This window comes from Pinus tabuliformis, chromosome X (genome assembly GCF_031772625.1).
Source record: "Pinus tabuliformis cultivar Carrire ecotype Pingquan chromosome X, CPIR1, whole genome shotgun sequence".
NCBI classification, from domain to species: domain Eukaryota; kingdom Viridiplantae; phylum Streptophyta; class Pinopsida; order Pinales; family Pinaceae; genus Pinus; species Pinus tabuliformis.
In genome coordinates, this window is record NC_142308.1 from 1087493743 (window position 1) to 1087508414 (window position 14672).

Here is a 14672-nt window from a genome sequence, read left to right on the forward strand (position 1 = left end):
GCGGTTGATGTTTTCTGTCTACATTCTGCACTGAATTTGTTGTCAATGCTGCTGATGCTGCCATTTTTTCCTTCTCAATCTTTGAGATATGCTTAACTAAGACTTTATCCAAACTTTCGTCATCCTTCACATAATGGTGTTGTTTTATTCTTTGCACGCCAGTAGATGCTTCATTGGACAATACTGCTGCCGCTAATTTCTCTTTCTCAAGCTTTGAAATATGCTTGACTAAGTCTTTCTCCAAACTCTCCACACAATGAAGTTGTTTCTTTCGCTGCGGACTACCAAATGCTTCATTTGACATTGCTGCTGCTGCCAACTTCTCTTTCTCAAGTTTTGAGACACGTTTGACCAAAATCTTACCTAGACCTTCCTCACTATTTTCATTATGGTGGTTTTGCTTTCTCTGCACTGGCTCAACAACGTCGGAGGCATTCTTCACTGCAAGAATCTCTTGTTCAAGCTCAGTTACATGCTCCAGGGGAATAGTACTGAGGTCACTATCCAGGCTGTTGATGTTCAGAATATCAAATTTGCTCTTCATTTCGAGTGTCTTATTCTCAGTTGAAAATACATTTGTATCTCTGTTCTCTTTATCATATTCAGTGTCAATACCATCTACTGGATTCAAATCAATTTCCATGCTTTGTTTCTTGGACAATCCTGATTTTGGCTGATGCATCTTTGTATATTTTTCTCCTGTGGGAGTTAACTGTTCTCTTTCTGGCACATGGATCTTTTCAACCAAGATTGCATCCAAACCTTCAGCATTGTGCTGTTCTGATTCTGCTAGTTTTGCTGGTTTTTCTGATACATGGATCATTAGTTCAGCATGCTTTATAATTTTTCTGCCAAGCTCAGAATTCGTAATGGAATTAGAGTTTGTACACATCTTACACTGCCCATCTTTCTTCGATGTCATCAGACCTGATAACGTGCTCAGGCTCACAATCTCTCCATTAAAGCCCTTTGACAACAACTCACCAACTTGCTGATATAATTCCATGCTTTTCAATGTACTCATCTTGTGCAGTGCTTGATTTGGCAATGTCACACCTAGAATCAAGTCCATCTCATGTGCAGTCTTCCTCTTTGGTGGCAATCCATTTGGAAAGTCATTGCATGTTGTCTCTATACTCGTTGAACAACCCTTCACTTTTGCAGGGATATTCTCAAGCAACCAAGGAATTTCAAGCAACAAGAGTTCAAGCAACCAAGGAATTTCCATTATTTTCAGGGCAAAAACATCGCCTCTTTAGAGATTTGGATCTTGATAGTATAAGATATTTGTCAAATATTTTATAGTAGGTCCTTGGAACTTGTTTTAAACCATAAAGAGATGTAATCAACCTAAATACCAAATGCTCCTTAACTTGTAACCTGGAACCCCTGTGTGTAGTGTACCAAGTACCCTTTCTACTCCATTGAGGTTACGGGTATCTTTCCAAGTACACACACAGTCTCCTTTTTATAAAGAGTAAGGGATGCATCTAAGCTCATGTCATTGCTTTTACATCAATACCTATAGCAGTCATGAAAACAAATTGAAGAGATATAATTCCATTCTCCATTATACCTGGTAGACTTCCCTGGTCAGTCAGAGTTGTCCAGAATGGCTACAGTCCAAAATGAAGCCTGAGGTTTCAACTTATTGAACTGATAGCCCATAGCTATCATTCCAGTGCAAAGACTCAGAGTGGATTTGTGTTTCATAAGTGGATTTTGCTTTGAAAGTTGTCTGAGGAACATTGCATCGAAGCCAAGGTCACCTATAGACTTATAGACTCTGGAGCTAAGTATTGACATGAGCTAGACTGGCCCATACACCAGGTGATCACCCCTACAAATGCAGGCTCCCATAAAAACATGAACCCTGAAGAAAGTTCACCTAAAGCCCTTCAATGCAGTTAGGGACGAAAGTGACCTCAAGTGGAACTTAAAGGGATAGGGTATGGTCCGACCAAACAATTGAATACAAACTTAATAACAAAGGCACAGGTCTAGGATGCCTAATACAGGGCCTCAAATGGTTTTTACATAGCTCTGACATGTGACCTTGGGCTTACAATGGTGTGAATGCTGCACTGAATAGTATATGAACCCCAACTAACAAGTGGGATAATAGAACCCAGCCAGATTCTAACTTGTGACCTAAGGCCTCATTGTTGGCAACATGTCTTGGGCAGATGGTTGAACTAATTGAGCAACCCTCGGGGCTATTTGCTCTTGTAGTCCTACAGCATATGATCAAACACTTCAATCTTTTATTTATTCTTAAAAGAATTGAGGATCTTTTAATGTAGTCTTAGTGTCTTCTTTTCTGGCTTTAGCTGTTAGGGATTATTTTAGTTTTTCCAAGCAGACTTTGCTCTCAAATGACGAATCTCAACTATCAATGGATATAAAGTCAACTCTGCCCTAGAGTAACTATGACGTTGGGGAATCCAAAAAGGTGCACCAGTAGCATTTAGACAAGGGATAACGGTGGCCAGTGCATTCTACATGCCTGTTGATACGCTGAATGTTTCTCTTATTCATGCTTCTAAAGTGCAATGCCTATGTTGACATATGTGGAAGATGTGGTGATGATTAACTTTTATTTTAATTTGATATAAATGCTTTTCTGGTCAAGGCACAATGACTTCAATATTGTACTATTTCATACACAGAAGGATTGCAGCATCCATAGTCATCAATGTGCCAACATTTTTTTACATTCACTTATAGCAATGCGCAGAGGTTTTAATGATATACTTTCAAGCTATAGGCAACATGCGATTGGCTGCAGACCAGGAAGGGCTGTTTTAGAAAACATAACTTAGTTTATGTAGAAGAAAGCAATAAATATTTATGGAGAAGTCACTGGGGAATTCAGTTTGTTTAATAATATGACAGCATCTGCAGGAAAGCACCTCCATGAGCAATTCACAATGGAATGGGCATACTACAAAGACGATTGTTGATTTTTTTTCTATGAAAAGGGAAAACTCAATGCCTGTTATTTCAGACGTAATGTACAGATCTCACCACATGAACAATTGACAATTTTTATCCCATTAAAAAAGGTGTTCAATATTTTATATTTCAAATTTTAATAAGTTTACAAATAAAAACTGGGCTTTAAAATACCCAGCTCAGTCTAATGTCTTGTGAGGATCAGACATCAGACCATAGATTGGGCCTTACCCATGTTTGATAAGGCTGACTTTTACAAGTACTAAATTCTGTATATGGACTTTAATATTTAGAGTAGCAAAAATACAGATGATAAGTTTTAAAATTTTGTTAAATTATCCAAACTGGAACCATCTGAAGCAGGCTTGAGAAATCCTGCTCTAATGCATTCAGCTTAGCTGCCTGAAGAAAAACTGCTGCTACTGCTTTCGTATTCTCATTTACAATTATGATCTTCTCATGGTAAGTGTGGACTATCTCAAAATCTCCAAAATGTCCTTAGTTTCTGCTGGAGAATAATTACCTGTAAGCTTCAATGTACGAACAGTTTCCAGTTTCCCATTACACTACCGATCTGAAGGTTCCCCTAATGAGCCAACTGAATCATACTTTGTTGTTGGTGATCTTTACAGATGCTTATTATTGCTAACACTTCTATCATTAACTTTTACCATTCAAGTGTGGTACCCATGGATGCTCTTCATTTTTTGACAACAGTTTGAAATTCTAAAGAGTAATTATAAAAGGAATGGTTGATCTAGATCTGATTAAGATGAAATTCGAAAACAATGGAAGCTCATGCATAGACCGCTACAAAGCATGAATAAACTAGGCGCAGATATGCCAAAGTAATATTCAGTAATATATAGCTAAACTGAGAAGAATGTCTTCCTATGGCTTGGGTAACTGTTAAAGATATCTTTCAAATCATTTGCATATAGAAATATCGGTGGAAAATTTTCCAAATTGTCCATTAAATTACCTAGAATGGGTTATGTGCACAGTGGAGTAAGAGGCTAGACAGAGTTTGTAACTACCCCCATACCATCAGGACGCTCTCTGGAGTTCCTAAACCTGACCTCTGCCCCATGAATTGCTGTTATGATAAGGAGTGTAAACTCCTCCATAGACCTCTTACCATTGTCTTGCTCTGTCATAAATACCAAGAATTCCTTTCCATAAGAAGATGTGAGCTTCGTGAAGACCTCTTCCATTCACCTAAGGCCCTTACCAAGAATTCCTTTCCATAAGAAGATGTGAGCTTCGTGAAGACCTCTTCCATTCACCTAAGGCCCTTGGATGCACCCCTTTCCCTAGACAAATTGTTGTCCCACCTGATATAGATCCTTGGTGCATGTAACTCCCTTGTGATATCCCTAGGCAACGACTAGTTCACATCACCTCTTCTCCCATTCTATTGTCATATATTTTCTCATGTGGTGGCATTAGGAGAGTTGTCAACTTTATAAGTACTAGGCTGTATGCTGATGAGGAAGACTTGCAGGTTGAGTTCCTCAAGCATGGTATTCACTCTCTCAACTTTCACATTGCTGATTTCTTTAATCATGTTGTATTTTTAGGTCCCACTTTAATGTCCATATGATTTTCAAATCTGAAGCTGCTTCAAATTAATTATAGGACCATCACGATTGGACAATTTTTCCAAGATTTATTCTACAATCTTGCATTTGCGACTATCAGAATCCAGATGAGCTTGAGTAGAATTACCTTCAGGCCAGAGGATAGGCAATATTCAATGTAGAGAGTCTTAGACCATTGATCATATCTTTGCACTTAATGTTGTCAGTTAAGAGGCCTACCATCTCTATTAAAAAATCTCATGTTATTTTGTGGACTTTCAATAGATGTTTGATTTGGTCGTAAGAAAGGCCTTGTTTCAGAGGTTGCATGACATGGGCATATCAGAAACCCATTTGGTTGCCATCATAAGGTTTTGACTCTTGAGTTGGTTCTTGGTTGTCTTTGCACCCCCCACAGCCTCCTAGACTTCATCAGAAGCACTATAGGGTTCAAATAGAGGTGCTCAATCTCTATGTCCAATCTCATTGAATCTTTTTCAAATTTTGCATTGATGTGTTGGAATCCTTTTTTTGAGAGCACCTAGAGGATGGGGATGGTTGTCTTCTACACCATATCTTGATCTTCTTGTGTCTATTTGTCAATGATGTGATCCTCTTGGCCTCCTTGCTAGAGGGGTTGCAAAGATACGTTGAAGCCATATCCAATTTTTGTGATCTTTGAAAGTTGATATTTAACATTAGTAAGATGAAGATTATGATTTTCAATGCATCAAAAAATGCTCTTTTGAATGATCACTTCCTCTTTTGAGGAGAAGATATCATGATCATGGGGTCAATTCTTAGGGACTCAATTCAGTTTGAGATGTGCTTTCTAGCCTCAACTTAGCAAGGGATATGGCTCCCTTGCTACTTGAGAGTAGTGTTTTTAATCTTGGCTTGCTTGGTCTTGGACTTGGTTGAGTTACCTCCTAATCAAGTCAACTTGAGCTTGTACCACTTTGGTGACACATTTTTTTGTTTGAAAAAATGAATTAAAAAAACAAAAACCTAATTCCTAGCACCCTAAACCATAGGGTGACACATTTTTTAAGGAAAAAATCAAATAAAAAAACTAAAACCTAATTTCTAGCACCTTAAGCTCTACATTTGGAGTTTTGGAGCAATGTTGAAAAGTTGTGATTTAGAGTGAGCTTGGAGTTTGTTTGGCATTTATCTTGGGGTGTTTGTGGTAGATTTGGTATCTCCTATCTTCAAGCATGCTGGAGGAGTTGTGAACCAGATTCTTGTGCCCACTGCTCATTGATCTCATTCCAAGATATGTTAAAGTTAAAATTGCCCTTATTTAATTCTCTCATGAAATTGGAGAGCTGAAATCTGTGTTTAAAGTTTTGTACTTTCAACCTTTTACTAGTACCCTAAGCCCTACATTTGGAGTTTGGGAGCAATGTTGAAGAGTTGTGATTTAGAGTGAGCTTGGAGCTTGTTTGACATTTCTCTTGGGCAGTTTGTGGTAGATCCCATCTTCAAGCATGTTGGAGTTGTAAACCGGATTCTTGTGTCCACTGCTCATTAATCTCATTCCATGCTAAAGTTAAATTTGTCCTTATTTAATTCTCTCACGAAATTGGAGGTCTGAAATCTGTGTTTTAAGTTTTGTACTTTCAACCTTTTACTAGTTTTAAGTTTGGACTTTGAACTTTGCATATTAAAATAGGGTTTGCGATGTTGCATATTTGAATTTGTAGATTTCTTTCCATTTAAATTTTACCAAGGCCCCAAGAGTCAAAAGCAGTAATGGATCCATTTTAAGCTTGTTGATGAGGAGATGTATTGCAGATATTGCACGAAACACATAAAGTTTTGGGGGGGGGGCAAGGAAAAAAGAGATAAATGCCAAAATAGGGAGAAAGAGTCAACTTACCACAACCAAATTCTGGTGTTGAATTTAAAGGATCTTCCTCTCTCCCTTCTAACAATTTTAGGGTCTCCTTTCTTTATGTTCCTCCTCACCATGAAAGTGAACGGTGAACCAAGAGAAAAGGAACATTCAAAATTATTTTGCACCTTGCCCCACATTTGCCAATGCCTCTTAACAAGGCCACCTTACCATTGGAAGAAGCAGTATGAAGATGTTGCTTTGAATACATAGGTAGATAGTGGTATGATGTAGATATTCCATTCAATGCTACTCACTCACCTTATTACCAACCTAATAAAATCATGACTGCAGATTGATTATGAAACCATAACGGAAGACAACTTGAAGGAGGATCAGCAAGTATACTCTATGAGGGAAAAATTTATATTTTCTGAAGAGAAAACAGACTCAGCAAAGCCTAGCAGTGGTGTCGTTGTTGCAAGCTTCATCAAAGCCCCTGCGTAAAATTGGTATCATCACCAAAGTGCAATATGCAACGCAGTGTAAGGTTCATGATTCGTAATTATCAAAAGAGTGCTGTAATAACATATGTACTGGCCTGACAGTGACCTTTTCAGGTCGTAAACCAATTCTAATGACAAATTTCATTAGTTGTTTTAAAACGAACATTCACACTATAATTTATGTAAAGTCACAATAACGAGTTACAAGTCTTACGTTTTCATTTGTCAAGATTGACCATATAATATTATGGTATGTGGTAAATAAATTTTTTATGAACTTTTATTAGTTAGTAGATGTGTGACAGAGAATATCTCTAGAGTTTTTCTTAATCAAGACACTTCCCACAAAACTGGCATATATAAAACCAATTGCAAACACGAGAGAAGCATTTAAAAGCGAGAAGAATCACTTTTTATGAACTTCTATTAGTTAGTAGATGTGTGACAGAGAACATCTGTAGAGTTTTTCTTAATCAAGACACTTCCCACAAAACTGGCATATATAAAGCCAATTGCAAACACGAGAGAAGAATTTAAAAGCGAGAAGAATCACTTTTCCACTTATTACAATCCTATATACAAGTGAGAATTTCTGTGGAGTCAGGACACTTCCCACAAAACTGGCATACATAAACCACTCCTTTGAACTTTAACCAGTTACAACATATTAAATCAATAAAACAGGATATAAAAATTATTTGTTTAGCGTTTTTTTCCTTTTATAATGATAATCCACCATTTTACAAATGTCAGTGATTTATTCAAATAAATTATTAGTTGATCCAAATGCATTTGGCAGAAATGGAAATCTACTCTTTCCTGCCAGATGTTTGTGGATTATTCAGATAAATGGTTCAAGGATTTTTACATAATAATCCAATTAATTAAAAATAATCTTTTCTGCTTCTTTAAAAATAAAAACACACTCAAATATATATAAAGATTAAAACAAAAAAAAACAAAAACATCATTAAAATGATGGCTGCAAATATAAGCAAAAGGCCTTACGTAACAAATTTTCACATATAAACAAACATTACACATTCCATTCATTCATAACACAGCTCATGATAAGGGAGAGTGCAAGCTGTGTTAAGGAAGAGTGTAACTGCCCATAATGGTAAAACAAACGGGAGGAACTTTCATAATGATAAAACAATTCCAGAATGTGGGGTATAGAACTTTTTATTCACACACCAAACAGCCCATCAACAAAGTTTTCTTGCACTTTTGCAAGAAAGCAGGAAATAGATTTTACTTCAGCAATTAACAAAAAAATGCGCATGGTTGAAAGCCTTAGTGACAGGCTAAAACTTCATTGCTGGTCGTTATGGAAATCGACTTAGGGCTGTTGCCAACTATCAAATGAAGGACAAAGTTTTCTTGCACTTTTGGAAGAAAGCAGGAAATAGATTTTACTTCAGCAATTAACAAAAAAATGCGCATGGTTGAAAGCCTTAGTGACAGGCTAAAACTTCATTGCTGGTCGTTATGGAAATCGACTTAGGGCTGTTGCCAACTATCAAATGAAGGTTGAGACTTTAATGCTCGTCGTGAAGAAAATCGACTTATTGCCAACATTCCAACGAACCTAAAAGGGAAAATTATATTACATGATGTACAATAATGCATGTAGTCTAAACATGTAATCTCCCCAAGTTTTCTTGTGCCCCTCATTCATGGCTGCTGATGAGCTGTAAATATGGGGAAAATTCGCCCCCCCCGTCCCTTACAGTTCGCTGCTTAGGGTTGCACGATTTCCATATCCAACCATCAATCCAGTCAACTTCTTATTACTCAAACACTGTTGGTAGACCGTTGAGTCTTCAAATCTGTTACCAAGTTATACAACAAAAAAATCAAATAAATAATGCAAAATTCATATTTATCTTTGGACAGCAGCTATGTATGATTGGTTTCATTGTGACACAATAATTGTGATAAAATATCATTATGTAAACAAACCCATTTCAAATCTTGCAGATACAGAATCTTCAGTGATTTTAATAACTGAAGAATAAATAATTGCTCTGTACCTATCAGGGAACGTATCAGGTGACGCAAGCTCTGTGCTAAATTGACAGCATCCTCTGCCTTACTGACTATTTGATTGAAACAAATATACCTCCCATAGGCAGATGGATCTTCATAAGCACATATATGTGCATCCGCTAGAAAACTTATGTCCACACTAGCTAAAGTGCCCTTCTCATACATTTGTGCAGCCCCTGCAATCATAAAGACCTCCACCTGTAAATAAACTAGCTTATGTACTGTGTATTGCACTTACAGAGATTAAATCCTTTTCGAATATTCCATATTTATATGTGCTGCCCCTGTGCTACAAGGACTCGCAATTGTAAGCAAACTAAATTATATATTGCACCTCTATGGATTAGATCCTCTCCAGAGGATTACTATACCATATTTGTATGCTTTAAAGCAGAGTCTATATGGTATGCAGATCTCTCATCCTCACCTTTAAGATATGCAATGGTAGATCCTGAGCTTTTGTATGTGATGCCAGGTCCTACAATCAGAGATGTGTTGATTGTCACCATATTCAACCCTCTGTCCATTGCCAGCACCCATGCAGCCTTCTCTGACAGTGTCTTGGCTAATGCGTACCACAACTGTGAACAGGAAATATTGTATAATTAGAACAGAATACCACAGATCACTTCAAGGTTTGGAATACTGTTATTAAACTGGGCAGGCTTTGAACTTCACAATCTTTGAGAAACTCCCAAAGTTTATACATATACCCCGTGAAAAAATGATGAATACCTCACCCCAATACATATAGTTTCTCTCTGTAAAATATATATATACTTAGCACAAAGCCATTTTAGCCCTGCTCTAATATGCACCAAAGATTTAGAAATGGTTGCATATGTAGATTCTCTCTTATTTGATGCATTTATAGCCTGGGCAACTTCAAAAGGGCGAAAATGAATTGCATATGGATTGTTGCATATAGAGAAGATAGATGCACTCTATTGTCTAGAATGTGTTATCACTTCAGCAATCTTAAGAGGCAAGATCAGTTGGATATGTATTGTTGCAAAGTTAGGTGCGATATATAGCATGTATTATCATTACGCAATTACAAAACGCCAAAAACTAATTGGATATGGGGACTTAGAGAAGCAAGATACACTGTATAGCCGAGTAGAATGTATTATGATGTTGAATAAACTAAAATATGACCCTGGATAAACTAAAATATGGCCACTTTGGAAGGAGCAATTATGTCTCTCCTCACCCAGATTCAATTCCCACTAGTGACATGTTGAGCTGATATCAAATATATTACTATCATGGCTTCCATCCTATTGCTGACTGGAATTGAAAAACTGTAAATGCAAACTTTTAAGTTACTTATTAGATTTAATAGATTAAGTAACTAATCTGATCAAAGCAACTCTAGATGCAACATTGCAAACTTCTGAGTTACTTACTTAGATTGCATAACCAAAACCTAACTTTTTGACATATACAATAATCACACATACAGACCTTCAATTTCCTGCAAAGATTTGCATCACTCCAATGCCTCTCGTCAAGGGCATTAACCTTGTAGTCTCCATCTTCTCTCCAAATTGCTGCAGCCACAGAAGAAGTGAACACAACTTTCTCAATGGTCTCAGTCTAAGCACACGCTTTCAGTGCATTGTGGGCTGCTTGTACTTCCTGTATTACACAAGTTCACATCTATCAAATATTCAACCCTCGAAGACAGACACCAAAATGCCCACATCTTTAACTGAAAGGTTCACTAACTTACATCATAGCCTGCAGCACTCTGAGGGTGCTCAAAGGTATAGAACAGACCAGAACATCCCTTGAGCGCATCAGAAATGCTGTGATAATCCAAGACATCTGCATAGAAAATCTGCAATCGATCCCCCTGCAATTTTCTGAGAGACTCAACCTCGCCTGCCAGCATTCAAAATCATCAATGAAGAATGCCCAACATACTATAAGGTCACTCGAAACGAAATCTAAAAACCTTCAGCTCAATTTCAAAGTGACTGGGAATTCAAAATAGGGATGGAATGGGGCAACTTCCATATTTTTATCCTTAGGGTTTTGAAAACAAAAACACATCAAGCTTGGTTTAAAATCTGAGATTCATAGAGATTCATCTTAACCTGAAATTCATCAAGAAACTAGAAAATCTTGTTCTCTTTTCAATAAATAAACATACCAGCGTCTCTCTGCACAGTGGCATGCACTGAATAGCCTCGTTGCAGAAGGCCCTGAACAATCCACAAACCTACATAACTGGACGCATCCATGACACAAACGACCTTGCCATTGCCCTCAGAGGGGTCCAGACCAGAAGGAAACACCGGCATGGTTGCTATTTCCACAAACTTACTTCTGTCCTCTCGTTATTGATTTTGAAATTTTCCCCAATTGCAACGCTGCTCCTCCTCCTCCTAGCACTGCACGAACAACTCTGTGACCTGGAATGAAGGCCAGGGAGGGGCTTTAAAAGGGAAGATCGAACAATTAGGAATGAGTTGGGGATCGTCGGCATGTTTAATGCATGTCGTAGGTGCAGGTGGGAGGCTTAAAGAAGGACCGGTGAGCAATGCAGGAGTTCATTCAATTTGGCTTAGGGTTCCGTATGGGTTCCGTGGCGATTATGCATTGCAATCTTGGTCAGGGTCTTTCATACAATTGCAACAGGGTTATGATTATGCATTGCAGTGCGCGGGTGAGAATTAGCTGTTCCAGAAACCGATCGGAGTAGATTGCAATCTTGGTCAGGTTCTTTCATACAATTGCAACAGGGTTATGATTATGCATTGCAGCGCACGGGTGACAATTCGAATTGGAACCGGAATAAGGAGCTCCCCGGAACAATACACCGCGGCTGCAATAGCTCGTCCCCGATCGGAGTAGTCTGTCAGGGCCCCATTCCCTGCGATCTGAATCCAATTTTTTGTCAGGCCCTGGTAGGGAATGTCAGGATTTCCAGGGGAGGGTGGCGGAGAAGCGGAGAAGGAGGGTGGCGGAGCTAGGGGAAGGTGGCGGAAGGCGGAGACATTCCTGGTGTCCGGAGCCGGACTATTTTCGGCCGGTGACAGAAAACGGGCCATTCTATCGAAGATTGCAGAAATTTCTCATTTACTTCCTCCTTCTCATGTACCTATTCACATGTACCTCTGGTAGGTTTATGTTTATGTGTGCTGGGCATCTCAGTCTGTGTGCTTGCGCAGCTATGTTCTCTGTGTGCTTGCGCGACTATGTTCTCTACGTCTGTTTCTCTCTAATTTGATAGATGTGATACTTTTTTAAATTAATTTTAGCCATTGCAATGCATTTATGTATATCAAAACTCAACTCCAGGGCATTCCTTTTATTTCCTTGAAAATTATTGAAGGGATTTATGTTGTATTGTTGTGATGGATAGGAACCTCCCATTGGAGGGTCGGTTATGCTCCTCCTCAGTTCCATTTTCTTTTTGTTAATTTCTTGTGCCCTATAATGACAGAAATCGATGTTTCCTCGGGTCAAATCAAACTACACAAAGAACAGGGTATATATCGAGGTTTCCTCCGGTCAAACTACACAAGGAACAGGGTATATTCTTTTAATTTTTGAGTGTATTTTCTGTTGTTTTTTAAGCCACGACATCATTCCATCCACCCGTGTACCCTGATGTAGTTTCGCCATTAATTCTGAAATGGAAATTCTTTTATTTCCTTGAAAATTAGTGAAGGGATTATTTTCTGTTGTATTGTTATGATGGATAGGAACCTCCAATTAAAGAGCCGGCTATGGTTTACTCACTGCTCCTCCTCAATAACTCGCCGGGCTTCAATTACAGGTACATTTCCTCTAGTCTCTGAAACCCTAGTCCTTCTATTTCAGTTTTCTTTAGGTTAAGTTTTCAGCCCTGTAATGACTGAAATCAAGAGTTCTATGATTTTTCTTTCTCTTAATTTTCTGAAATTGTTTTCTATTAGTATTTTCTATTGGTTATTAAATTATTCCATCTCTCCATTCTTTGCTTAGTTTCTCCACTCATAATTGAAGTTCCTTCTCATGTGTTCAGTATTTTGTTTCTCCACCCGTTCACTTTTCTTTTATCGCGTAGCATAGTTTCTATGCAATTCCTCTATAGTTTAGTTTTATTTAAATTCGGTGCAGTTTGATATGAGTTATAAAAATCAGTTGCCGTAACCTTGGCAATCAGTTGAGCTTTTACATCTTCAAATATGTTGTTCAATAATATCTTATAAATTTGTATATTACATTTTCTTTGAAATATTTTATTATTATAATTATTAATATATAATTTATTTTAAATGGTTTTTTTATTATTTAATTTTTTATTAATATTCATTTTCTTTCTTTCTAGTGTCTTTTTTTTCAATCTTTTTTCCATTAATTTCTTCAGCCCTATAAAGTTGCAATCAGTTGAGCTTTTACATTTACGAAATATGTTGTTAATTAATGTCTTATAAATTTCTATATTAAATTTTCTTTGAACTATTTTATTATTATAATTATTAATATATATAATTTATTTTAAATGGTTTTTTATTATTTAAATTTTTATTAATATTCATTTTCTTTCTTTCTAGTCTTTTTTTTTCAATCTTTTTTCTATTAATTTCTTCAGCCCTATAAGGTTGGAAATCAAGTCGTCATGTGACCTTTTTTTTAATTTTTTGAAAGTATTTTCTATAAATTATCAATCCGTCAAATCGTTATGGTTCAAATTATCCATCCATCCATTCTTTGCTTAATTTCTCCGTTAATTACTTAATTTCTAATTTCTCTATTCATTACTATAGTTCCTACTCATCCCATCAATATTTATTAGATTATTCCTTCCATACATGTCGTGCTTCTCAAATCATCGTATGAGGAGAGAGTGAGAGAGGGGGAGGGTGAGGTGAAGAGAGAGAGGGAGGGAGGGAGAGAGGGGGGTAGGGAGAGAGAGGGGGAAGGGGAGGGAGAGGAGGAGAGGGTGGGATACGAGGAGGGGGAGAGGAAGATGGAGGCAGATAGTGAGAGAGTGTAGGAAGGGAGGAGAGGGACACAGAAGTAGAGGGGGGAGAGAGAGAGGGTAGGAGGGAGAGAGGGAGTGAGAGGGAAAGGGAGAGTGGGAGAGGGAGAGAAGGAGAGAGACAGACAAAGAAGAGAGGGAGGGAGCGTCGAGAGAGAGAGAGAGGAGGCCAGGGGAGCGGGAGAGAAAGAGGAAGAGAGAGAGGGGGGAGAGAGGGGGGAGAGAGGGGGAAGAAGCATGGGAAAGAAAAATGGGGAGAGGGAGAGGGAGATGGAAAGGGGGAAGGGGAGGGGGAGGAGGAGAGACAGAGAGGAAGGGAGAGGGGGAGGGTTAGGGGTAGGCGATAAAATGATAGGGAGATAAATAGTGTGAGGGAGAGTGAGAAAAGAGGGCGGGAGCGATAAAGCGAGAGAGAGCGAGAGAAGGGAGAGAGGGATAATGCAAGAGAGAGACAGAGGGTGGCGGAAGGGATAGGGGGAGAGAAATGGTGAGGAGGAGAGGGCTAGATAGGGGGGTGGGGATATGAAAAGAGAGGGGGAGGGGGAAGGGGGGATGGAGAGGAAGTTAGAGGAAGAGAGAGAGCGAGAGAGAGGAGAGAGGGGGGAGAGAGGGAGAGAGGAGGGAGGGAGGAGAGGAGAGACAGTGAGAGAGGGAGAGAGAGAGAGAGAGGTAGAGGGAGAGGGGGAGAAAGAGAGAGAGAGAGAGAGAGAGAGAGAGAGAGAGATAAAAGAGAGGGGGAAGGAGGGTGGGAGTGGGGCGAGATA

General features: G+C 38.5%; 1 pseudogene across 1 annotated transcript; it reads right to left on the minus strand.

The window, feature by feature from the left end:
• Positions 1-8367: 8367 nt before the first annotated feature.
• Positions 8368-11690, minus strand: LOC149143598 (cinnamoyl-CoA reductase-like SNL6; annotated as a pseudogene). Its single transcript, XR_016264617.1, has 6 exons — positions 11089-11690; positions 10666-10817; positions 10398-10592; positions 9358-9511; positions 8915-9106; positions 8368-8710 (listed from the first exon to the last, which is right to left on the minus strand). The product of XR_016264617.1 is annotated as a cinnamoyl-CoA reductase-like SNL6 (transcript).
• Positions 11691-14672: the final 2982 nt, after the last annotated feature.